Below are 26,763 nucleotides of genomic sequence, written 5' to 3'. Positions count from 1 at the left end.
TTTCATTTTATATTGAAAACACACGTCCGCCACCTGGGCGGACACAGAACAGAGCGAAGCTCTGGCTCTGCTCAGCTTTCCAAAACACAGCCAAGGGCAGGCAGCACAGTTTCCCACCCACAACAACCAGCCAGGGTGATGCGTTCAGCTGAATCGTGTAAAAGGAGAGTCCCAGAAACGAGAGGCTCTGGCAACGGATCCATGGAGAAACCCCAGTGGGTAACAGGGAAACTTTGCTCGGCAGAGCAGCTCTTCCTCCTCCTCAGCTCCTATCCCAGCCCAAGCTCCAGCCCTGCTCCCACCTGGAGCAGGGACAGCTACACCCACCTCACCTGTGCCAGGCACACAGAGGGGCGATTTGGACTGGCTGCAGCCAGGAGAGCAGGAGGGCAGCAGCTTCATCCCAGTTTTTATCCCAGTTTTTATCCCAGCTTTATCCCAGCTTCATCCCAGCTTCATCCCAGCTTTATTCCCACCGGCTCTGCTGGGCTAGGGAAGGCCAGGAGAGGCTCCCCCTGCCCAGGTGGCAGCACGTGCAGGGCGTCACCGAGCAGCCTGCCCTGAGCCCGCACTGCTCGTCCTCCCTGGGGACAGCGGCGCAGGCTGGCGTCCGCGCCACCGCCCCGGCGCGCTCAGCCCCAGCTCCCCGGGCCTGAACAGCGCCATTCATTGCCCTGCTGCTGGAGGGACGTGCCTGGGCACACGCAGGGGAAGGGAACGATGCCACGGAGCCGCCGAGGAGTTCCGAGAGAAAAGCGATGCCGCAGCACAGGGAAGAAGCACGCGGAGTCGGTGCCTCGCACGAGTTAAATTCTATCGGAAAGCCAGCTTCAGAACGGAGCCAAGCAGGCTGCAAGGTGCTGAGCTGATCTGAAGAGGTACAGGTAGGGAAATAAAACAGATTTGGACAAAGTTATCCCAGTACAGGAATAAGGTGGAGCAGATTTAAATGCCAGATCGTGGGAATGAACGAAGCAACAGCCAAGTGTTCCACACACACAACGTTAATAACACCAATAATCAACTGAGATGACCGAAAATAAGAAACCCAGCTAAACAGAAACAAAGCCCCTTAAGAGGGGATATGAAAAGGATGTTCCAACAATGGTCCTGTATCTCCTTTGACCGCACAAACGTCAGGAAAAGCATAAACCAGAACCCAGACGCGTCGGGAAGCGGCAGGAAAGCCGACTTGATCTGAAGTGAGGAGCGAAACCTCGGAGCCAGGCTCCAGCAGAGGGGAGAGCTGATGTGATTGAAAGTGAGCAGCCAAGAGAGGAGCCAGAGGGCCCGGAAGAGGCGCGGGGATGAGGGAGAGGAGCTGCAGGAGGAGCAGCAGCAGCAGAGACGTCCTGCAGCTGGACCAGCCCCGGCGCTGACACTGCGCGGCCCCTGCCAAATCATCTGGGCCAAATTCACCACGGGCTGGGCAGGGACACAGCGAGCGCACATGAAAACATTCTGCTGTAACAGCCTGAGCACACACTTACTGGTGCTGGCCACGTGAGAGTCGGGAAAAGGGGCTGGCAAGAGCTGGAAAGGGAAAGTTTCACTGCCCAGCCCTGAGCCGGCTGTTGCAGAGATGAAACAAACAGTGACATGGCTGAAAAGTCAATTAAGAATTGGAAAAGTCTTTCGGTACTCCCAGGTATTGTTAGGCGCTCAGACAAAGGATGTTTTTTAAAAAAAACAAAAATTATTTTCCCTTTGGTGATTAGCACTTTGAAGGGTTTCCGCTCCGCATTGTTTCAGCGGGGGAAGTTATTCCAGGGCCTCTCTCCAGCAGAACTCTTTTTGTTGTGGGGGTTTTGGCATGGAGGAGCAGCGGTGTCCCACACAACACTGTATGCCAGGGGCTGAGGGCCAGGTTTGTCCCTCGGTTACAGTGGCAGAAATATCAACAAACTCATCAAGTGCCACCAAGTCACACCCCGGCCGAGTCCGGCCACAGCGCTGCTGACCCTCCCCACTTTTTACTTGCCAGTCCATGATTTATGTTGTTTTTCCTTCAAGCCTTGGCTCTGGGAATCACGTTGAGTGCCAAAAGGATTTCAGGTTTTATTAAAATAAAAGGTTATCCCACGAGCACTGGGACTACTTGTGTTGCTTCCTATGGCTCCGTGTCTCGAGACTGTTTTTGGTGCCTAAAAATGCGCGAGCCGAGAATGAAAATGTTTTTGTGGTTAAGTGTTTGTAAGAAGCATCTCCCACGTGGATTTGCTGGTGTCTAATAATACATGAACTCATGCTACAGATGTTTTGGGGCATTTACAAGATTCTTTCCCTCCTCTCAACCATCTCATTTCATCATCTCTGCGTAGACTTCATTATCTGCGAGCCCTCAGCCAGATCTGCAGGTCAGCGGGTGCAGAAGTCATCTGGGGAGAGAGGGCACAAGGCAGAGGGGCACCCTGACAGCATCAGCCTGATTTTGGTAGGAAATTAGGTTTTGAGCTCTTTCTGGCTCCCCTGACTGCGGGGAAAACAGCGAGGAAACACGACCCGAGCGCCTGCAGCGGGGCCAGGGAGCAGAGGGCGAGGGGAACAAGCTGCTCCCCGAGGGTCTCACCCAGATTTCAGCAGCAGTGGGGCCCTGAGGAGCTCCTGCGCTCTTTGCCTCCCGTGGCACAGAGTGCATGGCCTGCTCCATGCGCTGCTGAGCTGCCAGCACCATGGCAGGGCGGCTGTTTGACCCTCAGCAGTGAAGATCAGGCTCGCGTGGACGCCTCATTACCCAATGCCACCCGTGCCGTGCGGGTCCGGAGCGCTGTCAGGCTTTCCGTGACATGTGGGCGCGTAACACGGCGGCACAGACGGTGCCACCCAGCCAGGGCATGCACTGAGTCATCTCTGACAACAGCCAAACCCCTTGGGGAGCTTCCCCTTCCCCCTCCTCGCCCCAGCCCCGGCAGAGAGTCACCTTTTACAGAGCTCCTTCCCGGGGCGGGTGTGCCAGGGCACAGCTGGCACTCGAGGGGCCCCGGCAATGGAAGTGTGCCACAGGTCTCCGCTGGGGTCTGCTGCCGTTCTGTGGCCAGCTGGACTGCCAGCAGCAGCCAGGTCTTCGATGGACCCCAAAGCAGCTGGGGAGGGCTGGGAGGGGCAGTTCCCCCCAGGGGCTGTGGGTGCAGAGGCGTCGGGAAAAGGTGGAGCTGCGCCCACTTCACTTGTGCGTCCCCTCCCCTGTGCTTCCCGCATCCCTCTCCGCCAAGCAGAGTGGGAAATCCGGGACTTTCAGCTGCTTTTGATTCCCTCTTGCTCTTCACACAGCGGGGTGGGGAGGGATTATTCTCCATTTCCCGACTCCAGACAGCTCCAGCGCTGCCCAGGCAGGATCCCCTTGGTCAGGGGCTCCCCGACCCACGACCACGACACTGCCAGACCCCAGAGGGCTGGAACAGCTTCTCCATCCTGCTTCCCCTGCCCTCAGCTCTTCTCCCCAGAGCCCCCAGAAGCCTCCCAGCTGCTCTGCTCGCTCAGCCCAGGCTCTGGCGCCACAAACCACGCTGCCCCCCCTTCCTCGCTGGGCTGCAGCTTCTAACTCGCACTCAGTTTCCAGTATGGGAAGGAGAAGTGCTGGGGAGGACACTGTGACGAAAGAAAAATCCCCTGACCCTCAGAGCAATGCAGGCGGGAGCCCAAAGGGAGAAGGACAAGCAGAAAGGGGTGATTAAGGGAGATTTTTGGGTGCTGCTTTCCTGGCAGGCAGGAGGGGAAGTCTTGGGGGTCAGCACTGCATTTCCCTGTCACCATCACAGCCAGACACCACCAAGATTGTCACACCCAAAACATCTCCCAAAAAGCTCCTCAGCATCTCCAGGTGAAGGGCCCGATGCTGTCCTCTGGGAGCTCACAGCACCCGAATTACAGGGGCAGCTGTCAGCAGGATGGGATTGGGTATTTCCCACTCCTGGGCTGTCAGGAGGGAGCAAAAACCCCAATGTCCTGCTGCCAAAAGCTGCTGCAGCCCCAGGACACCCAGGGACAGCCCTGGCACAAGCCCAGAGGAGCCAGGAGAGGAGCGAGGACACAGGGATGAGGAGATGCCTGCACAGAGATGACACGAGAAAATCAGCAAATCAGATTTTGGATGCAAACAACCTTCGGGGTTCTTAAAAGCCAGACCTTCACCAGCATCTGTGTGGAGGTGGTGCCTCAAAGGCTGAGCTCTGGACCACAACACTGGGGTGCCCCACGTGCTGCCCTCCCCAGACACCACGAGTGACGCCAGGCACATGACTCCAGGGGCCGGGAGTCAAAAATACCAAATATCACAAGTTCTGCCCCAGCTGAGGCACCAGCCCAGCCTGTCCCATGGCACCACAGGCACACGATGGGGCAGGCAGGAGCATCTGGGGAGAACCAGCTCCCGGGGCGGTGCAGCCAATCCTCCCGGCAGTGTCGGTACCACACAGCACTCCAGGCTCTTCAAACCAGGCTGCACCCGGCTCTGCCCCGTCCCTGTGGTGTTTTACCTCCTCACGAGCGATTGCACTGAAACCCGAGGTGCTCTTTGCACCCCAACAGCGTTTAACAGGCAGCAGCGAGCAGAGGGAGCTGTCACAGGACGGGAGCTGTCACAGGACGGGAGCTGTCACAGGACAGGGCCGTGTCTCAGCAGTATTTGAGGCTCCCATGGTTAAACCCAGCCCCCTGTGCTTGGCAGCGCTTAACTAAAGCAAGCTGCTCTCTCCCTCCTGCACAGGGACACCAGCGAGGGGCAGGGGATCCTCCAGAGCGCTGTGCCGGTTTCGGAGCGGAGCCGAGAGCCCCCGGGGAGCGGCTGTGTGTGACGGAGGAGGTTTTTTGGCTGTGTGTGATGGAGGAGGTTTTTTGGCTGTGTGTGACGGAGGAGGTTTTTTTCAGCAGCACCACGGGCCACAGGAGCACGGCTCGTGTCAGCAAGGAGCGGTGCCGCCGCCCCCGTGGTGGCAGCCACATCCGAGGCCAGGCAGGGGCCAGCTCGAGGCGTGGCAGGAACGCTCGGCGCTGCCACTCGCAGCTGTCTCAGCCCCACAGGGTCACCTCGGATGGAGTCCCGGCATGGGAGATGCCCGGGGTTACACCCACGCTCTGCTGTTGTGTTAAGGGTTGTGAACGGGGCAAAGTCCGCATTTCCCCTGCGCTGGCAGCTGGCACGCTCCAGATCAACGGCCGTAGTGGTGGCAGCCTTGTCCCTGCCCCAGCCCCAGGACCTGGAATGGGGCAGAGGAGGGGATGGAGGCAGGGGCAGGCAACGCCCGCACCCCCAGCTCAGCACCGCTGCTCGGGGAGGGCAGGACAGCCAGGGGCAAACAGTCCCTGCGCCCTGGCAAAGACCCAGGGCAGCGGTCAGCCTGCTTCTGAGGGCCTGGGCTGTGCCAAGGAGCTCGGCACACCGGATTTGCCTTGTCTGAGCACACGCGGGCAGCGCTGGCGGCGCTCACGGCGCGCTCCCGCAACAGCTGCCTCTGCAGGCGCTGCCCTGAGCCCGATGCACGGTGACAGATGACAGCAAATCGCACTGACGGGGCCCTGCTCGAGTCAAACTGGCAGGAGGCAGCTGCTCCGGGGCCGGGCTGCCGTGAGTCAGGGTGCCCGGCCCCGGGGGCAGGGATGGAGCCGGCTCCTCCAGCAGCACACGGGCACCGGGCTGTGCAGCTGCCTCGGAGCAGAGGAGGGCTCTGCTGATCCCCCGGGATCGCCGGGATGGAAACTGAGAGCAGGGAGTGAAAGCTGAAAGCGCAGGGAGGAGATCCCGTTTCACTGGAGAGAGGGAAAGTGCAAGAGGCAGAGCCTGTGCCTCCGGGAGATCCACATCTACGGAGGAAAAGCTGCACCAGGAGCAAATTCTCACATTGCCCTCCAGCTCCAGGCAGAGAAGTTGGTGCTGAAGGATGGGGAGGAAGAGAAAGAAGCAGAGAAACACCCCAGGAGGTCACCTTGAACATCACGCCCTTAGCTAGGGACGGGTTGTAACGCCACCAAAAGCAGAGGGTTTATTTACCTGCTGTGCACCAGCTGAGGATGTGGCACGGGGCGTTTTACCTCCTTTTCTCACAAGCACAGACCCAGCCAGGCCACTTAGAAAAACACACTGAAAACAGACCAACTGAACAATTACTGGAAGCATCGTCTCCTTCTGCCTGGCACACAATTAGCACGGCTTTAATTGCACCAGGAACTCTGTGAGGGCAGCAGTGAGAGCTGGTCAGGCAATTCCAGCCCCTGCAGCGAGCACACGGAGCCGTGGCACGTGAGGTGACCACCTCACAGCCGCTGCTGCGGCCACACGTGGGCAAGGCACAGACATTTGGTGAGCACCGGGCATCCCAAAAGCTGCAGACAGCACGTCCCAGAGGTGACAGAGCTCAGGCAATAACGACAAACCCTTGGCCAGCACGAGCCCCAAGACAGGCTGTGCCCCAGGGGGCTGTGCCAGGTGCTGGCTGAGGCTCCAGAGGTCTGTGCTCTCATTGTGCTTCTCCATCCTGCTCCCTGCTTATTTGCAGTAACCCCGGTATTCCTGGCCTGGTTTATCCAGCGTGGGAACACAGGCACAGGTGAAGGCTCCGGATGTTTTAGCACCAGTGACCCAAACAGCAGCTACTGGGGACCCTTTTCCCCAGCCCTTTTAAAGCAGTGTAAGGGCTCAGCCATCACACCAACTCTTCCCTCTCTGAACCTCGCCCAAAGGTGGAAAAGGGATTGTTCCCAGCCCAAAATCTCCTGGGACAGCATCAGCCAGAGGCACAACGTGTTGATGGCCTCACAGGTCCACGTGTGCCTCTGGTGGGGCTCAGATGGCTCGTGGGGCACAGCTTTGGTGCCTCCCCAGCACCGGGATGAGCAGCAGAGAGGCACAGATCAGCAGAGGGGTTCCACACACACCCACAGCACTGCACGGATCCAGAGCTGCACACGTGGAGTGGGGTGGGCTCAGCCCTCAGCCTTGCCAGGGCAATTCCCAGAAATCCCAAGGCTTTGCAGCTCCTAAATCTCTGCCCCTGCAGGTGAGAATTAAACCTGGGAGCCTTTTTCCATAGTTTCTCATTATCTCCAAAGGAACAAAGCCATGATTGGCCTGAGGGAAAAGGGGAGTTTGGCCAAGAGCGGGGATGGAGGGATTTGTTGTTTTCGCCTGTGACTGTGGTCAGGAAATGGTCCTGGAGCTCATTTTCAGCTCCTCCCTCTCGATAACATCTACCATATGCATGCAGTGGAAAAGAAACAGCCTTTGATACAGACGCGGCAGACTTTGATTCATCACGTTGGCAGCCCTCACTGCACCCCGGCTTCAAGCCGGGATGGACACCAGCATCAGCTCCCTGTCCCTGTGTGACCCCCCCAGTTAAAACCTCTCCAGCCCCGACAGCTTCAACCTGGGAGTGACACCAGCATCAGCTCCCTGGCCCCGCTTGACTCCCAGTTAAAGCCTTTCCAGCCGCGATGGGGGGAAGTAACACCCTTCCCACCCAGTCCGGCAGGGATTAATCGGCTATTTGTGCAGCGCTCCAAGGTGATGCCGCTGCTGCGGACAGGAACAACCAAGCCGGGAATTAGCAGCTCATTACTGCTCGTCCCAAAGGTTTCTCTCCGTGTGCCAGAGGACAAGGTTTCACCCAGGATGCCCGGGTTGCAGGCAGCTAAAGCTCTTAAAACTCCGCCGAATGAGGTCTCAAATGCGGCAGGGAATAAACGTGTGCTACAGCAAACCTGGGAGCTGATCCTTTGTTCCCATCTCCGGCTCCTCTGAGCCTGGCTCTAAGGTCAAACCGAGCTTTTATCTTCTCCGGTATTTCAGCATGTCGAGGGGGAAAAAAATAATAATATTGGAGGAATAAATTAGCATGTGAAATGTAATTTAACTAATTAGCTCACTGGAGTGGAAAATACTTGCTAACCACTTCGAAGTCAGCCCGACTGCACTTATCAGGACATCGCAGAGGAGAAAGGGAGAAGGCAAAGGTTGGCTGCGGAGGGTGCAGGTGCCTAAGCGGGACAATGAGATTTCCCCCGATTTCTTCTCACCCTGCCGGGCTTCCCTCAGCGTCCAGCTCGGACAGAGCGGTGCCGGGAGAGCCCCGGGCTGTGCTGCTCTCCCCTGACCGGCCGGACCCTGCGGAGAGCGGAGTTTTCCCATTTTCCCAGCGCTTTCCATCCTGACGCAACGCTGTGAGCGCCGCGTGGCATCATCCTGGGATGCCCGGCCGCGGGTGGAACGAGCTGCCAGGGAGGAGGGATGCTCTGGGAGCGGGCAGCAGCATCCCGCCGCTGCCCCCCGGGCCGCGCTGGCGGGGAGTGGATGTGGCCAATTAAGCTGACAAACAGCGAGCCATAAAGCTCCATCACGTCAGGGAACTGCCCGAGATGCCACAAAAAGCCGTTATGTCACTTGCAACAGCCCGCTCATTGATTTCCACACCTCGCAGGCACAGGAACTGTTGCTCTTTTATGAGCAAAGCTTTGGAAATCCCTCCCCATCATAGCAAAGAGGGCGATTTTGCAACTGCTGCGGCTGAGTTATGAAAGGGGGGATTGACAACCCCGCTAAAAGGCATCAAGGGAGGCAGAAACGAGAGCCTCCTCTGCCTGACACACGGCACCACGTGGAGGGTAACCTGGGGGGGATGTTCCCCTTCCAGCTGGCCACCAACGTGGGCATGAGCACCTCCAGGCCCCGCTGCCAGCTGGGGAAATGTCCCCCAAAAGAGACTCAGTCCATTGCTGGGGCAGAGCAGTTCCCTGAAAAACAGGAATATGAGATGCTGGCCCAACAGAGTTGCTGCCCTGGGAGAAGAGACTTGAGGCAGAGGTTCGTGTTTTTGTGGGGTGTCCCCAGCCTGGGCTCTGCCTTGCTCCTTTTTGAAGTCAAAGCTTTGTTCCCTGGGAATCCAGCCTGGAAAAGGTCAGTTGTGAGTTCAGTGAATGGATTTGCAGCAGGAGGAAAGCCCATTTTTCAAGCCAGGCCTTCCCACAGGGATGGCCCAGGTGTGACGGACACTGACAGACAGGTTCCTGCGGAAGAGCCCCAGGTAATGCAGCCCCTGAACATTCCCCAGCCTGCCTGTGTCATCTCCAAGAAGAAAGGAAATTAATGAGCCTGAAATAGAAATTAAAGTCCTGAAATAGAGGGGGAAATGCCAACACTGCTTGCTGCCCACGCAGCCCGGGGAAGCGCCGGCAGGAGATGAGCAGGGCCCTGCAGGTGGGTGTGAGACACCAAACCCTGCCTGGCTGGGGGAACGTTTCAGCTCTGAAAGAGGAGTTTCCTCATCACCCCACAGACAGAAACACCACTCAGGATTTCCCTGCTGGCATTTCCCTGCCTGTGTTCTGCAGCAGCTTCCAGCGATGGGACCCGCTGTGCCCCCGCTCTCCAGGAATGGAGATTGAGCCTCGGAGCAGGGGTACACGGGATGGAGAGGCAGAGACACCAAGACACGGAGCACGGAGACCCTGACCCACTCCTGCTCACGGCTGCTGCCAGACGTTCTCACCCATGGGGGTTTCACCCCGCCCTGCCCAGTGCAGGGGGTGCAAACACCAGTGAGCATGGCTGGGGAATGTGAAAATGGGGATGCTGGAGATCCCAGTGTGACCCCCTGGCAGCTGGAGTTTCCACAGGGAAGCCCTAACCCCTCCTGTCCCTCAGGAATGCCCCAGCCATGACCTGAGGTCAGGGGACACCCCGATGTGCCAGTCACCAACCGCTGCCTCACGGTGACGCTGCCAGGGCTGGCTGTCACCCAGCAGCCTCCAGAGGGCTCGCAGGAATTGTTCAAAACCCAACCAACCAAATAATAATAAAAAACCCCAGCACTAACATATTGCACAGCCCCCTTAAAAATTATTTCTCTTTTCTGCTAAAAAAAAAAAAAAAAATCCAACAAACCAGGAATACAACAAGCAAGAAGCCCCTGAGTGACCCAGGCCAGGGCATTCCCAGTGCCCGGTCCCAGGCGATGCCCAGCACAGGGAGGGGAGCAGGGAAGCCTCCACCTGTGTCGGGCAAACCCTGAGGATCCCCCGTGCTGTGCCGGGGGCCGCAGGGAAATCCAGCCCCAGATTGCACTGCTGAGCAGGAAGAATGGAGATCCTGCCGTAAACCTGGAGGAATCTGCTGCTCAGGAATCGAGCTGAAGGAGGATAAAGCACCCAGGCACCGCTTCTCCCCGCGCTCCAGCCGCCTCCCACCGCCCTGCTGCCCTCCCTCCTTCCCTCCCTCCTTGCCAGGAATGCTGCAGGAGGCACCTGCGCTTTCGGGGCGCGCTGCCCACCCCCGGCACACCCCAGCAGCTCCGCAGTGGCCGTCACAGGTATCCTCATTATCCTCATTAGTGCAGCAACACCGTCGATGCTGGCAAAGCCCCCCCACCCGGGGTGTTTCTAAAAATAGGAGGCTCCCTGCCAGTCCCCTGTCCCTGCAGGGACACTCAGGGTGCTGGGCTGGGGCTCCCCAGCCGTGCCGGGCTCCAACACACCGCCCTGCAGGGAGCTGCTGCCTTTTGTGCTCTCATTTCACCTCCTTAAACACGCAGATCACGCTGAAGAGAAGGTAGCAGTGATTGTGAGAGATCAGTCGATGGCCGTGGAGTAAACCCAGATTTAAGGCTCCTGCAGTGACACTGCCCGCCCCGAGCACACACAGCAAGAGCTGGGCTTTCCCTGCTCCAAAAAACCAAAGCGAGTTTTGCCTCAAATGTTAACAGCACCTGGATCACACCCAAAAACCCCTTACACAGGTGGGACACGCACCGCTCACCGCCCACCCGCCCTAAAAAGCATGGCCCCTGATTTGGGGTTCTCCAGGAGCTTTATCCCGGCTCCTCTATGCACAGTGAGATTGGGGGTGTATTTCCATCAGGGGCAGAGCTGGGGTGGCAAGAGGAGCCCTCAGCAGGAGTCCTCTGACCCACATTGGGAAAGCTCTGCCTCAATGCTGCAATCGACACCGATTTTTGCACCGTGAAGCAAACCCTGCGGCTGCAACAGAAGCCCACGGGTGGTGACACCCGGCAGAGCTGCCTCGCAGGTTTTCACACCCACTCCAGGGCAGCAGAGCCCGGACAGGAGCAGCAAACACTCCCTTCTGCATCGAGCCACAACACGACTCCCATTCCACGCAGAGACGCTCCCCCTCCATCCCAAACCCCTCCTTTCGTTTTGGTGCCGTGGGTTTGGCAAGCGCCGCAGCCAGCCTCGGGACACGGCGCTTCAGAGAGGAAACGCTCACATCTGGAGGCGGTGCCAGCTCCTGCCATCGTCAACTTTGCCACAAGTTCACCACCCCGCACGGTGCCGGGGTGGGGTCACAGCACCTCAGCGCCCCTCACACGCCCAGCGCGGCCCCGAGCCGGCCCCGGGCCGGCAGCTGCCTCGCCCTCTACTCACATCGTCATCCTGCACGCTCAGGGGGATATCCAACATGCACATCTGCACGGGCTGCACCAGAGCCTTCTGCACGTTGAACAAAGGTTTTGCCTCCATCTTCCCGGGGATGGAGGGGCTGCTCATCCTCCTCGCTTCTCCTCCGCCGCTCCTCTCCCAGGAGCGGGTCCAGCCCACCGGAGATCTCTCTCTGTCTCTCTCTCTCTCTCTCTCCCCCCCCGTCCAATTTTGTCAGCGCATCTCGCCGACAGCCCGCCGCTCCTGCCGCTCCTACGAGGTCTAATTTCCTCCCTCGCGAATCAAAGAGCGGCGAGGAGCTGCGCCGGGAGCTGAGCGTGCGCGGGTGCGGGCGGCGCGCCCGTGTGCGCGCGTGTGTGAGCAGCGGCCGCCGCTCCCCGGGCTGGGGAAGCGGCCCCGGCCCAGCCTGCCCCGGCTCCCTGCCTGCCCCCAGCTTCTCCTTTCTCTCGGGGTAACCTCGGCGCCGGCTCCGGCCGCTGCTCGGCCCCGCCGGGAGCTCCCCAGCCTCATCGACATGCGTGGCACTCGCCAAGCCCGCGCATTGTCTTGGAGATGCACAACAGGTCCTGCCTGCTGCTGGTCTGTGATTGTGATCGAGCCGCGTCTGCGGCGCCCACGGCCTTTCCCTCTGGCTGTTGTGACAGGCAAACAGGCAGAGCTGGAAGGATGAGAGGGTGTGAAACAGAGGGAGCATGAATGGTCGGGGCTGGAGCCTCCCTCTTTCTTCCCCATCTCTTCTCCCATCCCTGTTTTCCATTGTCAGAGGCAGTTTCGGCTCGACGCCTCCCTGTGCTCCAAGGACCACAGCGAGGTTTAAATAATTCACATCCACGAGTGCTCGGGAGCCTTATGGCACTGGGAATGCAGCATGGCACTGGGAATGCAGCCCCATCAGGGCTGAGGATCTCTTCATTTGCAGGACAATCGTGCAGGGAAGGTTTTGCCCAGGTGAGCATTCCCAGCTGCCTCTCCCACCAGAGAACCCGTGAATCCCAACTGGAGCTTCGCTAAAGGAAGCACGGCACAAAATCGGGTGCTTTGCTACAAAAAGCACCTTCCTATAGGATTTTCACCAACAGCAGCAGCGGGGTGGGAGTCTCAAGATGGAGCAACTCGAGTACGCACCTGCAGACACAGATCACACGGATGTCACTGCTCTCACACACAGGAGTGTGTGAGAACAATAACACAACCTGGAGCCGAGCCCATGAGCCATCACCTCACCCTCAACAGCTGCAGAGCCCAGGCTCAGTGACAGAGGTGACAGCCAGGGTCTCTTTGCAGCCAGGGCAGCAGCAGAGGAGCAGTTTGGTGGGTTCATCGATTCACACCCAGCGCGGGGGGACACTGGGGCCAGCTACGTACCCAAACGGAGGGACCGGGGTGCAATGCCAACGAAAATCCCCAGTGCCCTCAAACAAACAGGAGTTCATGTCCTTACAGCTGCCCTTCATGCTGGGCCCGGCAGGGATGACACAAACGGGATGAACAGACCCAACTCCAGGCAGGGCTTCTGGGTGGCTTTGTGGGTCTCACTTTGAGGAGTCCCTTGCAGGGCAAAGGTCGGGACTGTGCAGCTTTTTCCCAGCTTTCCCAAACGCAGCCGCTGCCCGGGGCCACAAACGCGGCTCGCAGCACGCCCGGGTGTCGGAGCAGAGCCGAGGAGCCCCGCTGAGCCAGGCATTCCTGCGGCGTTAGGTAAGCCGGGCTTGGCCAGCCCCGCTCAGCGCCGGGCCAGCGCCGGGCTGACTCATCCGCGCAGGAGGCAGAGCCAAGAGCCGGGCTTAGAGGGGTCTCACACACACACGGACCCTCCTGCCACTCGCAGCCGGAGCTGGGCCCCTCCCCAGCAGCCCGGGGCAGATGCGGGGCTGCAGCGGGGTCTGGCCCATCGATCCCGGGGGAAATGAGAGGATGGGAAAAGCAGCCCTTACATGCTGCAGGAATGGGAGCTAATGGGCAAGCCTGGAACGGGACCAAATAGGGATAAACCCACCATAAATTAAGTTTTAACTGGAAATTAGGCAGATTTTTCATCCACCATATGGCTGAGATGAGCAGCAGCGAGGACAAGAAGGCAGCACGGCAGCAGCCCCAGGAATGGATTTGCAGGGGAGGAGAGAGGGGAGATCACAGCTGGACAATCCACAGTTTCCAGGGCCATGCCTCAGCTGCTGACTGACAGAATTTTGGCAACTCTTTTCACGGCAGAGAGGCAGTGCCACAGCCCTGGGAACTCCCTGGCATGGGCAGTCTCTGTCCTGCTCTTTGTGACTCCTTGGTGACTCAAGGCAAAGTGCGTTCCCACAGAGTAGTGCCCACATTTCACCAGCACCAAACCCTGCCCTCAGCGCAGGCAGTGCCCACGGCTCTGGTTCCAGGAGAGGTGATTGAAGCCTCTGCTTCAGCCCCAGCTCGGGTTACTCACCTGCCTGCAACAACTGGTCAGCAGAGCTCGGCTTTCCAACAACAACTTTCCAGTAACAAGCTGGGCTTGGTCAGCTGAGATTGCAGCTTCCAAACATCCTGAGAACAACGCTGATTGCACACTCAAGTGCCAGAGTCTCCAAGGGCTACCATTCCCAGGGACTCGTCATCCTGTTCAGTGGCTGATCTGTACCATGGGGACGGGAATTGTTGCAGAGGTGGTGTGGAGGTGTTGGAATCCCATCACCTGCTGGTTCCCCGGGTTCTGGGGCTCCCCTGGACTTCAAGGGACAGGCTCAGAGGTTGTCACACACCTCTGACAGGAGCTCGGTCTGCTCTGCTGATCCCCAGAACCCAGCGACCTCCCACCTAGCAGCCATAAAGCGACAATCCTGGAAAAGTCACAAACCACACAGGCCGGCTGCAAAGGAAAGCAAAACTCCAAGTGCAGAGTCCCAGGAGGGACACCAGGCAAAGCAGCAGAGGTTGGACAAAAGGAGAGATGCTCCAGAGAACCATCTCAAACCCACAGGAATGGGACACGGCGAATCGATGGGACAGGGGAGTGCTGTGCATGGAATGCTTTGGTCAAAGGTAACCAGCCAGAAGCTGAGGGCATTCACACAGCCCCAGAGATGGTGTGGGGCCTTCCCCTCCTCTGCTGGGGCCAGCTCATGCGTGTCCACCCACCAGTGTCCCCAGCCACGCGTCTCAGTCACCGGGGAACGGAGGGAACGGAGCCGTCCCTCGGCAGGAAGCGGCAGGGTGGCTTTGAACCCTTCCCCGCTGGGAGATCTGCAGCAGAAGCACAAAGCAAAGAATCCCCCGCCATCAAACCAGCCCAGACAGGATGATCCTACGCAGATGTTTAAATGACAGCTTCATCCTCCTGCTCCTCCAGTCTGGCTGACGTGAGTGGAAACCGTGCCACGATCCCGGATCTGCCGGCAACAGCAGCCGAAACCATCGCTGTGCATGGAAAAGAGAGGAGCCAGTGGCACGGGACCGAGGTGCTGCTGGAGCCCCAGAGCAGCGTGGGCCAGCCCGGCCAGGGTGCAGGAGAAATCTCCTCCTGGTGTTCCTCTGGAGGCCAGAGAAGCCCCAGCACGGCCGCTGATGTTTCCCCGTTTCATTTCGCACTGGAGTTTTGTTGTCGCGGCTCCAGCTGAGCAGATAAAGCCCATCATGAGACCTCAGTGCTTAGCAACCATTACTGGGAAAATACTGTTTTCCAGTAAGAGTCTTGGCAGGAACAGAGCAACTGCAGGGCAAATTCATTGCGGTTCCTGTGCTGGGTGAATCCTGCTCCCTACTGCTCTGCTGCTGCCCCAGGGAGAGACCGGCTCCTGCACCGGGAAGTGCATCCATGCCTTAAGGCACAAACAGCCTCTGTCACCTTCCAAAAACATCGTTTTGAGCACCCCACGGCTGAACCTCTGCACAGTCACATGCAGATTTCAGGGACAAACTCATGCACAGGAGGATCTTAGCACCCAGCATTGCTGCAATGGCGTGGGCGTTTGGGATGCTCCAAAAACCAGTGACCAACCTCTCCCATGACGCTGGGCATTCCTGACACTCAGTGACTCACAAAGGCTCACCTAAGGAACACTGATTCCAGTGCTTGATGTCAAGCATCAAAGACCTCCACCAAATGAAAGAAACTCCCCGGGAATAACAATGGCGAGTTTGTTTTTCAAAGGAAATTGCAACTCTGTGCCCAAACATCACAGAATCCTGCACCGGAGCGCGGTACTTGAGAGAAATGACACAAAACCTGCGGGTTTGCTTTCACTGTGTGAGGCTGATAGAAAGGCAAAGGGGAAAGAAAGCATTATGACAAGTAAATGGCAAATGGAAAATCCCAACTGCTCTTCCCCTTTGACACTTCTCAGTAATAGAAAGAGGAAACCTGGTTTCGAAACCACAGAAATCCCGAACGAACAGCATTTCTTTGGAGAAATGTGCGGTTTACAGAAAGCCTGTGGGTAGATTTAGAGAGGCAGACGTGGAGACGGAGCCTGGTGGGACTTCTATGGACCATGAGCAGGTAGGACACCTCTTTCCCAGTGAAAATCAAAACCACCTCGACACCTAAGAGGGATTTCAAATGGGATATACAGAAGCACCCACAACCCGTCTTGTCCCAAACTGGTTCTGGGAATAAATCCCATTGATCTGAATCTGCACCCTCGTTTTCAGGCATTCATTTGGAGAAGCCACTGTCATTTCCTCAAAGTCACTCCTGAGAGAAGGGCACAGCCTGGGCTGCACCTCACTCCTCTGGAAAGCCCGTCTGGCATTCAGCGTCCTGAACAAATTCCCATGCTCCCCAGAATAGATGCCTATGCAAAATTAATTCACAATCAAGCCCGTGCGAAGCATGAGGCGGCCTTTTAATAGGTGCAGAGCAGCAATTACCAGCGTGGAGTGAAAGCCAAGAAGCATTAAAGGATGGGTGGGGGGGGGAAACCAATTACTTTCCTTGGGATTCCTCCACACACTCGCCACTCGAGGGATTTCCATTTTCCCGCACCCCGGGAGCCGGCGTGTCCCCGTGGGGAAGGGGACACATCCCCACGGCGTCCCCTGCCGCGGTGCCCGGGATGCGGCTGTGCCGGCCCGGTCTCCATGGAGACTGTCACCGCAGCAACCGGGACCCGCCGTGCTCCTTGGGGCTGGAGAGGATGCGCGGGGGGCCGGGATCACCGCTCCCAGCTGGGAAAGGGAACATCGGCTACCCCACACCCGCCTCCTTTCCGCTTCCCAAACCGCTTCCCGGCACCGGCGGGGGAACAGGGATCCCGCAGGCTCGGCCCCGCCCGGGGTGAGTCCAGGGGAGCCGGGAATACCGAGCAGTCGCCGGCGGAGGGAGCCGCGCTCGGGGCTGTCATGGCAACAGCTGATGGAGATTCCACAGCCTCGCTTCCTGCGGAGGTGGGGATGGAGCGCGGGATGGGAACACCCCTGCGGCAGCTCCCGGGTGGGCAGAGCTGCTCCGGGAGGGGATTCCTGCCCTTCCACCGCGGCACAGCCACTGCAGGAGCGCTCACACACGCGGCGGGGGAGGACCCGGTGTCCCCGGGCAGGTCCCCACTCCCCCCTGCCCCTCGTTCCACCCCGCTGCGGGAGGGAAGGAGCAGGACGGGACCGCGCCGCTCCTCGAACCCGTTCTTGGTTCACCCCGGAATGGTTTCCCACCAGATGAAGGCCTTTCAGTGACACAGCCGTGGTGTCCCCACCCCACCCCAGCCGTCCGGGGTGTCCCCACCCCACCCCACCCGCACCGGGGAGCCCCGGGCGCGGCTCTCCTGCGGGGAAATCCCTGGCACGGGCCCGCGCCCCTTTGGTGCCTGGATTGCTGGGCTGTCTGGACTCCTGCACGCCTGCCCGACTTCCCAGGCTGGGCACACACCTCAGGGCGACGCCACAAACTGCCACGTGCCCACCGCTGTCCCCCGCAGCTCCAAACACAAGGAAAAGCCTCATCATTTCTCCAAACACCCCCTGGCAGGGGAGCCTGCAGCACAGGCAGGCTGGGGACAGGAATAAGCACCTGAAGGTCATCGTGTCCCCTCCAGGGCCAGCTCTGGACACTGACCGTGCAGGGAGCAGGTGGGCACAGCACAGGTGACAGCGAGGCTCAGCTGGTGCCTCCCTCCTCAAACACTGGGGCAGAGAAAGATGCCAGGAGGAACGGAGAGCTGAGGGTGCTGGCAATCCCCAGCGTTACCGATGGGATTTATTCCACCTGCCAGCAGGCCGGAGCAGCAGCCGTGCGTGGCAGCAGCAGGGCCAGGGCATCTCTCCGGGCACACGTCTGCAGGCAGCCAGGGCTGGTGCCCAGCTCAGCACGGTCTGCAGCCTTCGCCAGGGACGGGGCATCCCCGAATTCACCCACTTGGCCGAGCCCCCAGCACTCGGGGCTGTTCCCTTCAGCACGTTTTCCAGGGCTTGGCTGGAGCCTGAACAAACCCAAAGGAGGAGGTTCCAGTCTCCCCAGCCCCGGAGCTTGCTCTGGTTGTGATGTTTAACACGGCCCCAGCTCCTCACGCGTGCTTTCAGCCACATTACCCAGGGCCAGGAGGTTATCTGCAGATCCACACCGCTGCTCCCTGGCAGACAGCAAACCCCGGGCTCCAGAGATAAGAGACACAGCTTCGGCAGCCTGCAGCTTTCCAGCCCCACACCCCGAGCCAAAGGCTCTCCCAGTCCTCCCTCTTCACGCCTGTTTTGCAGCCTCCAGGGATTAAAGAAGTCTCCACCACGTGCAGTCCCCTTCCTAACAGCCAAAGGGATGGGAAACACTTTTTTGCACAGGCAGATTCCTGAAGCAGGTTGATTTTTCTGGAAGTTTCCCTCAGCAGCCTCCAGTCTGACAGCGAAGGGTTCCAGTGCCTTTCTTGGCTGCCAGGGGAGCCGGTGCAGAGCTCTCCAGGGAACACGGCCCTGGGGCAGGCAGGGAGAGGCATTCCAGCCTGGAATCCCCTGCGGGAGGGCAGGGACGAGGCAGGGTGGGACTGAGCACACCTCGAGGCTGTCAGCTCTGGTGGAGACAGTCCAGAGAGCACTGAGGCCCTTCCCTGACCCTGCGGGGGCTGTGGTTAGACCTGGGCTTTTCCAGGCCTGGCCCCTGGGCAGTGCAGACGTGCAGCCCACCAGGGAGGGGCTGGGAGCCCACTGCATGTCGGGGACAGCAGCTGTGAGCTGCCTCTGCATTACACGAGTTCATGAGCCCATCCTGCCAGCCTGCTGTCTCCAGATGTTTGCTGACAGCAGAGAGGAGAGCAAAGCCCCCCGGGCATCGCACCTGCTCCCCGCTCTCAGCTCTCAGGCCAAGCCATCATTTCTCACTGGAGAAAGGGAAAACTCCCGGGTTCCGTGCACCAGCCCAGCAGCAGCCACAGGAGCTGGGGAAGATGCAGCTCTTTGGGACAGACAGACAGCACCACGGGGCTGCATCGGGATCCTGGCTGCCTGCGGGGTGCCAGGCACGGCTGCAGCCGGGATCCCTGCAGCTGGTGAGACTCACACGAGCTGGTGGTGAGCAGCCTCTGCACTTCAGAGAGTCACAGACTATCCCAGGCTGGGGGGGACCCACAAGGATCATCAAATCAACCTCCTGGTGCTGCCCAGACACCCCAACAGCCCCAGCTTGTGCATCTCTGAGAGCTGAGTCCAAGCTCTCCTGGGGTTCTGGCAGCCTCGGGGCCGTGCCCATTCCCTGGCGAGCCTGGGCAGTGCCAGCACCCTCTGGGGAAGGAACCTTCCGCTAAAATCCATCCTAACCTTTCCCTAAAATCCATCCTAACCCTTCCCTGACACAGCTCCAGCCCTTCCCTCGGGTGCTGCCACTGCTCACCAGAGAACAGAGATCAGAGTCCTGGACTGTCCCTCGTGAGGAAAGTGCAGAACCCAAGAGCCTCCCCCCATCTCCTTTTCTCCAGCCAAAAAACCAAATTACCTCACCCACTCCCCATATGGCCCCACCAGACCCTTTACCCTTTTCTCTGGACACTTTCCAATAGCTTTACATCCTTTTTTTCCTTTATTTCCAGGCGGCCCCAGCAGCGTGGGGAAAGCAGGGAGGGGTCAGCCCGTCCCCCCTGGAGCAGCCCTGCAGTCCTGGCCACACACCCGAGCGGTGGCTGCGCTGCAAATCGGAGCAGGCTCGTTCCCAGGAGCCCACCATCGATTTCTGTTGCCTGACGACAGGAAAGCTTTATAATCCTCTTAACTAAACACCCTTTCAAGGAGCACCGGGAAGAGTGTAAAAGGAACTTGTATAAGCGGTCACAGCCACCCCATGCAGCAGCCAGCCCCAGAAAATGCTGGGTAAATGCCCCAAAAGCGGGGCTGGGACACCCACAGTGGCCAGGGAGGGGTCAGAGGTGGCCAGCTCAGGGAAAATTTGGATCCCACCACGAAACACGGGCTCTGGCTGCGGGTCACTGAGCCAGGAGACTTTGCACGGTGCCCACACAGGCAAATTCACAGCAGCTGGGCCCTGAAATGCTGACAAATATCCCTGCACCTGGTCCTGCTTCTGGGTGTTTGACAGTGAAACATACACAGCTCGGGCCAAAACATATAAACATTCCCTGGGAGAATGGGAATTTCCTTGCTGCTTTCTAAGGAGAAAGGATACATTTAATCGTATTTGTAAAACGTTTCAAGAGTGCAGCCCTCCAGTTAGCATGGACAGCCAGAGTTGGGGGAAAAGCCATAAATCGAGCACGCAGGGGATGTAAAATCCCAATTTCTGAGCCAGTCCCAGGTACCCAGAGCCGTGCTGCATTTCCATGAGAGCGGGAGAAACCTCCAGGCTCTGCTGAGCTGCAGGGAAACGCTGCTGAGCCACACACAGGGACAGGGATGGGATAAACCCAAACGCTGCTGAGCCACACACAGGGACAGGGATGGGATAAACCCAAACGCTGCTGAGCTGCACTCAGGGATGGGATAAACCCAAACGCTGCTGAGCCGCAGGAACAGGGATGGGATAAACCCAAATGCTGCTGAGCCACAGGGATGGGATAAACCCAAACGCTGCTGAGCCACACACAGGGACAGGGATGGGATAAATCCAAACGCTGCTGAGCCACACACAGGGACAGGGATGGGATAAATCCAAACGCTGCTGAGCCACACACAGGGACAGGGATGGGATAAACCCAAACACTGCTGAGCCACAGGGATGGGATAAACCCAAACGCTGCTGAGCTGCACTCAGGGATGGGATAAACCCAAACACTGCTGAGCCACAGGGACAGGGATGGGATAAACCCAAACGCTGCTGAGCCACAGGGACAGGGATGGGATAAACTCAAACGCTGCCGAGCCGCGGGTCACAGGTGCCACACCAGGAGCTGCTCCACCGCGCAGAGCAGGGCTGGATGCCTCATCCGGCTCGAATCCCTGCGGGATCCCTCCGAACAGGCAGCGGGGGACATCGGCAGCCTGAGGAGGAGGGGTGCGCTGCGGCAGCAGGGACACAAACGCCTTGCCAGCAGCAGAATCGCGCCTTCCCCCGGCTGTGGCAGCGTTTATCAGCCATCTCCCCTTCCTCTGCCTTCAGCTAGGCACACAGCACCGCGGAGCGCCGGGGCTGCTGATTTCCCTGGTGGGTTCCGGGTGCAGAGGCACGGGATGGGCTCTCTGTCAGGGGACGCGATGCCACAGCACCACCAGCAGTGCCACACACGCAGGGACAGCGCAGGAGGCTGGGCACGGTCACCTCAACAACCCCGTCCTCCTCTGGGCATATCCCAGTGGGGAAAAAATCCATGGGGGTGCCCTCCATGAGCCCTGGGGAAGGAGAATGTCCAACCCAGCCCTGGGCACGGGCTCTGCCTCCCAAACCCCCCCACCAGGCGCAGGGCTGGCACCAGCCTCGTTATTTTGGTGGCACCGAGGACGGCACAGCCACCAGAAGAGCCTTCCTGTCACCATGGAAATGCTGAGCGGGAGGGCTCGGAGCCTGCTGGGACTTTCAACCTCTGCCAAGAAAAACCCTTAAAAAGCATCCACAAGCCCTCGTTTGTATGAGGGGAAGACTTGTGCACGCTTTGGCCTGCTGGTCCTGGGGCAGAAGACGTGGGACTTCTCCCAGGGTAAAAACCTTGTGGGCTGGGATAAGAAGAGCTTAATTATTGAAGTATAGTACTACTACTACTAATAATAATTATGATGATGATGATGATAAGAAAGAAAGGACACACAGCTCTGCTTCTCCAGCCTTCACACGGGCAGAGCTCATCCCTGAGCTGCTCCTGCCCTGGGCCAGCTGCCCTCTCCCCGTGTGCACAGCAAACACTTTTGCACACCTCGACCACAACCACCACCATGGGAAGCCTCCTCCGTGCCCTGCCAGCAGATTCCACCAATGGATCTGCCCCCAAACTCCTCGGAGAGGGGCTGAGAGCAGCCAGGGCTCCCTGCAATTCAGGGTCATGGCTGGGTCCTGTTCCCTGTAATTCAGGGTCATGGCTGGGTCCTGTTCCCTGTAATTCAGGACCATGGCTGTGTCCTGCTCCCTGTAATTCAAGACCGTGGCTGTGTCCTGTTGCCTGTAATTCAGGGTCATGGCTGTATTCCTGTTCCCTGTAATTCAGGGTCATGGCTATATTCCTGCTCCCTGTAATTCAGGGCATGCAGCAGTGCCCGTGACCGCGGTGTTCCTGCCTGCCCTGGACCTTGCCACGCCGCCCTGGCTGCCCGTGGTTGTTATTCACGGCGGCGGTGTCGCATCCCGGGGGAGGTGAAGAGCTCAGTTCGTGTGGGACACTGCCGGGAGGGACAGGCAGGAAACACTCGGTGGGAAATCCGCTGCGGGATGGAGCCAGAAGGGGCCAAAAGAGCAGGGCAGGGCGGCTGCTGGAGATTTCAAAGGGATCTCCTGGCTGCGCTGAGGGATGACCTCGACCTCCCCGGCTCCGTGCTGAGGGCTCGCACGGAGCCGGCCGGGCTCCTCCAGCGCCTCGCAGGGTTTGCTTCCTGCCGCCAGCCCGTGTTTATGGCAGGGCAGCGGAAACAGAGCGGGACTGCGCGGGAGAGGAAAGATAAAAAGGGACAGCGGATGTCCCGAGAAAGCCGTGAGAGCCGGACACGGCTGGCAGGGTGTCACCAGCTCACACGGTCACATCCCGAGTGCTGGGCACGGCATCACCCCCAGCACAGCCTGGAGTGCTCCTCCAGGGATCCCTGGGCAGCCCACGGCAATGTCTGCACCACACCTCACTCATCTTCTCTCCTCCTCCTTTTCTCTTCCTGCAGGGAAGTGCGGGGCCTGATCTGGGATGCCGGGACGTGTTCTGGCATCCCGGAGCTCTGTCGCCACGTCTAAAGCTCCTGATTTTCTCCAGATGCCACACAGGGCAGGACAGAGAGAGGAAAGGCTTCCCCACCCTCCCTGACCCATCAGGGCACCACTGCACCCCTCTCTTCCCCCTGCTTCCCCTCTCCCCCAACTTTGGAACCTCTCCGCAGGCAGGGTGGCGAAGGACGCTGAATTCCAGCCGCACCTCTTCCAGGGAGCATGAGAGGCTCGGCGGCTCCGAGCACAGGAGCCCTCGGAGCCCGCAGCAAACCCGGGAGCACCGAGGGGGCTGTAAATCCTCGCAGAGGATGAACTCCCGCTGCACTGCAGGGCCTCGAGGGAGCGGAAACTCTGTGATCCCGCCAGCACCGAGCCGCCTCTGACGTCGGCTGCTGTCTCCAAACTCTGCCTTTGAGCCGCGGCCAAGGAACGGCGGCGCAGAGAGGGAACATCGGCCGTGACACCCAGGAAATCCAGGCGCTTAAAAACGCAAATCCTCGAGGAACACAGGCGGGCGAACCCCTCCGCAGGTGACGCGGGCTGGGCCCGGGCGATCCCACCACGAAAAGCCCTCAACATCTGGAGTCTCCGCCAGCGCACCCCGCGGCAGCCGGCGCCGGGAGGGCTGGATTTTGTTCGGGAGCGCCCGAACAGCTGCCAGCGGCTGTCACGGCCACCCCTGAAGGCCAGGGCTGTCACAGCCCAGCCACAGCGCCCCGGGCACGTGGAAAACGCTCCTGATGCGAGAGCCGATGGAAAGGCCACGCGTTCCTGCTCCTCGCCGAGCGCTGGGGGACAGCTGCGGCGGCGCTCGGCTGCTGACAGCGGCGACAAGCACAGCAGGGAGCGGGACATCAAGGGTTTCTTTCTATAGGAAGGACGCGGTGATTGACGCGGCCTCGCTGAGGTTGGACCCGGCATCTCCGAGGATGGAGCTGGCTCATGTCACTCAGCGCGGGCACGGCTCCTCCTGGGTGAGCGGTGCCCGAACACCGAGCTCCGCTTGTCACAGCGGAGCCCGGTTTGGCGTGCTGGGCTTTCCCAGGGAGCCGGCCGCTGGCCCTGCTCCCGCTGCCGTCACCGCTGACCCTTCCCAGCGCCGAGGAAGAGAAGCCGCGGCAATAACTCATAGGGAAAACAACAGTGCCATCTGCTGCGCGGCCCCGCTGCGCTCGGGGCAGCCCCGGCCGGCCCACGCCGGGTCACACGGCCGGCGGTGCCCCCGAGCACGGCACAGCCCCGGCCAGCACCGAGCCGACAGCGGGAAGGCAGCCCCACAGCTGGATGGCCTCTGGTTTGCACAGAAAACACAGGAGAGCAGGGTGAGAGGCAGAGCAGAACGCCCCGGAGCCCGTGTAGTCACTGCAGAGTGTGAAGGACGTGGAGCAGGGAACGGGATCACTCGGCCAAAGCAGGAAAAACCTCTCCTTCTCTATCAACACCCTGGAGCTGAGACCCATCTTCCACAGGCAAGGGGAGGGGGGAAGAGGGACACAGCCCCTGACACTCACTGAGACTTGGCGAGCTCCTTCACACCACCCTGAGCATCTCCTTGGGAGAGAAATCCCAGATCCTGGCACTAGACACGGTGCACTCCCCCACCAGATATCCCAGGGGAGCTCCAGGTGCTGGGATCACCTGGGAGAGAGGGGTCAGCCCGAGGGAGCTGACAGCAGCTCCTCTGCCCCTCCAGGCTCAGCACCCACGTGCAGCTGGCAGTTAAGCAGCCCTGCCCCACGAGGGGTGGCAGCTTGGTGGCAGGTGAAGCAGTTTCCCTGCACGCACTGCCTGGAAAGTGCGCTGGCATCCTCGTCAGACGGGTTGCTATAGCAATGGGAAAGGTATCAGAAGAGGAATCCATCCTGATGGACAGTGCAGATTGCTTTGAAGATCACCACCTGAGATCAGAGGCTCTGATTGCCCCCATCAGGTCCAGCACTCAGGCACCATTTAGGGAATGACAGACTGAAAACACTATGAGGAGATGAAAAACACAGCCCCAAAAATGCCCAGAAGAACCAAAATCCTGAAAATCCCCTCATTTCTTCACTTCAAGAGTCATCTCTGAGCAAACTGGCTCAGAGATGCACTGAGCTAGGGGATGTCAGCTCCATCATTGCAACAACCCAGAGATTTATTCTGGAGCCTGCAGCAGTCGCTGCATCCTCTGATCAGCCCAGGCACACAGACCCGGGCGCCAGTGGGAGCTCCAGACGGAGTGGCAGAGCCACGCCGAGGAGGGACTTTGCATCTCTCCACCTGCTGCCTCCCAGCCCCTGCTGCCAGCTGGGCCCTTGCTCGCTGTCACTTGTTGCCAACTCGCCCCCCTGCCCCTGCAGAGCAACACCAAGAGTCAACTCCCAGCCACTGGAGCCGCTTCAGACACTGGGAGCAGATGAAAGGAAAGACAAAACCAAAGCCTGTGTCCTGCCCCCAGCCAGCCCAAGACTGCTCATCCGCCATCTGCTCCCTTCTCCAGCCCAAACGGCCAGAAAGGGAGAGGGGGGATGAGTCGGCAGCTCTGGGAGCTCGGATCAGGATGGAAGCCACCTCGTGACCCAGCTCCAGAGCAGGTTTCCGTTTTAAAAGCCGAAATTCACCCTTGCACATGAACCTTTCACATGTCAGGACACCTGGAACAACACACCTGCAGCACTCAGAGATGAAAAAAAAAAAAAAAATTTCTCCTTGTTTGCTCAGCTTATTTACTTTGCAACACTCAGTTTTACCAGTTGTTTGTGTGGGTCTTTCCCTTAGCAACCAGGGAGAGGAACATTTACAAGGCATGAAAAATGAAGCTGTACAGCGCTCAGAACTGGCAGGGTGCGGCTGCGGGCGCAGCTGGAAATTCCTCTTAAGTGGTAGCCACAAACAACGGGACCTCAATGAATTGCACCCCTTAAAAGGCAGAGTGGCTCATCCCCTTCAGCAGGCAGAACCAGGACTTTAAACCTCTGCTCTCCACCCACGCAGGCTTGGAACAATTATCGCTACGTGCCTCAGTTTACCCATACAAAATATACCTATAAATAAATACATACAGTGGGGCAAGCATAAAAAAAGTGACAGGAAGACTAAAGCTGAGACCTTGATGCAAAACATTCCGTAGGATGGCACATGCATTCCCCAGCCTGGGAGCCTGAGCTCTGGGCATCTTTTTCTAGACAACCTTACAGCCTTAAATTTCTGGATCTCCCAGCAAGATCAGTCTTCTACTCCATAATGACACAAAATTCTCGTTCTTGACCCTAGGCAGGGTCAGGACCCAAACTCCAGTATTTTGGTTGTCGATCCCCTTTTCCAAAGGGCACCATCCAGCACACCACTGGTGTGGCACTGGGGCCTGCCCCCCACACGTGCCCCCAGGAGAGCTCATCCAGCTTTTGTTTATTGGGCTGGGCCAAGGTGAACGAGGCCCAAACCAAACAGACTCACGGGGTGCAGGAGGCAGCTCTGGAATGCACATTTTCCAGCCCAAAAATGGATCCCAGCCCACTTCCCCAGCACAGCATCAGCCCTTTCCTTTATTCATTCCTGGTCTCCAAGGAGCCACTGCTGCCCACTCACCTTCCCAGCACCCCCACGAGGGCAGCAGCCAGCCCCCCCTTCCCAGGGACGGGGTCAGGAGGGGAGCATCAGGAGAGGAAGAGAAAGTCAAAAGTCAGAGGAGCATCAGGACCAAACCCAGAGTCATGTTCTGGTGCCGCCCCCAAAATTTCAGACCTTTGCTTCAACCTCCCCTACCCCAAAAGCACCAGTGGGTTTGGGAGCGCAGAGCTTTAGCCCGCTTCGGCTCGATTTAGCTTCTTCGGCCTCATAAACGCAGCAGGCAGAGACAAGGGAGCTGCTGATGCCACTTGGGCTGAGCGGTGCCAGGGGAGCTGGCCCTGGCTTGGCACAGCACGCAGCAGCGCCAGCCCGCCGGCAGCATCGCAGCGCAGCGCCTGCTGCAGCATCGCAGCGCCCTCAGACCCCGTCCCAAACTGTGTCCCTTTCCTCCCCAATCCTCCAGCTCCTCTCCTCACAGCCGCATTAAGCATTACACGAACAGAAAGCAAAAAAATAAAATATAATTTGAAAAAAGAAAAAAAAAAAAAAGAAAGAAAAAAATTGAAAGCCACTTCCCCCCA

General features: G+C 58.9%; 1 protein-coding gene across 1 annotated transcript in view; it reads right to left on the bottom strand.

Moving 5' to 3' along the window:
* RALGDS (ral guanine nucleotide dissociation stimulator) overlaps window positions 1-26,763 on the bottom strand; it is a 56,447-nt gene that overhangs the window by 29,286 nt on the left and 398 nt on the right. The gene's annotated exons all lie outside the window — the stretch shown is intronic.

This window comes from Hirundo rustica, chromosome 20 (genome assembly GCF_015227805.2).
Source record: "Hirundo rustica isolate bHirRus1 chromosome 20, bHirRus1.pri.v3, whole genome shotgun sequence".
NCBI lineage: Eukaryota > Metazoa > Chordata > Aves > Passeriformes > Hirundinidae > Hirundo > Hirundo rustica.
The sequence above is the reverse complement of the archived record's forward strand: the minus strand, read 5'-3'. Positions and strand labels throughout refer to the sequence as shown.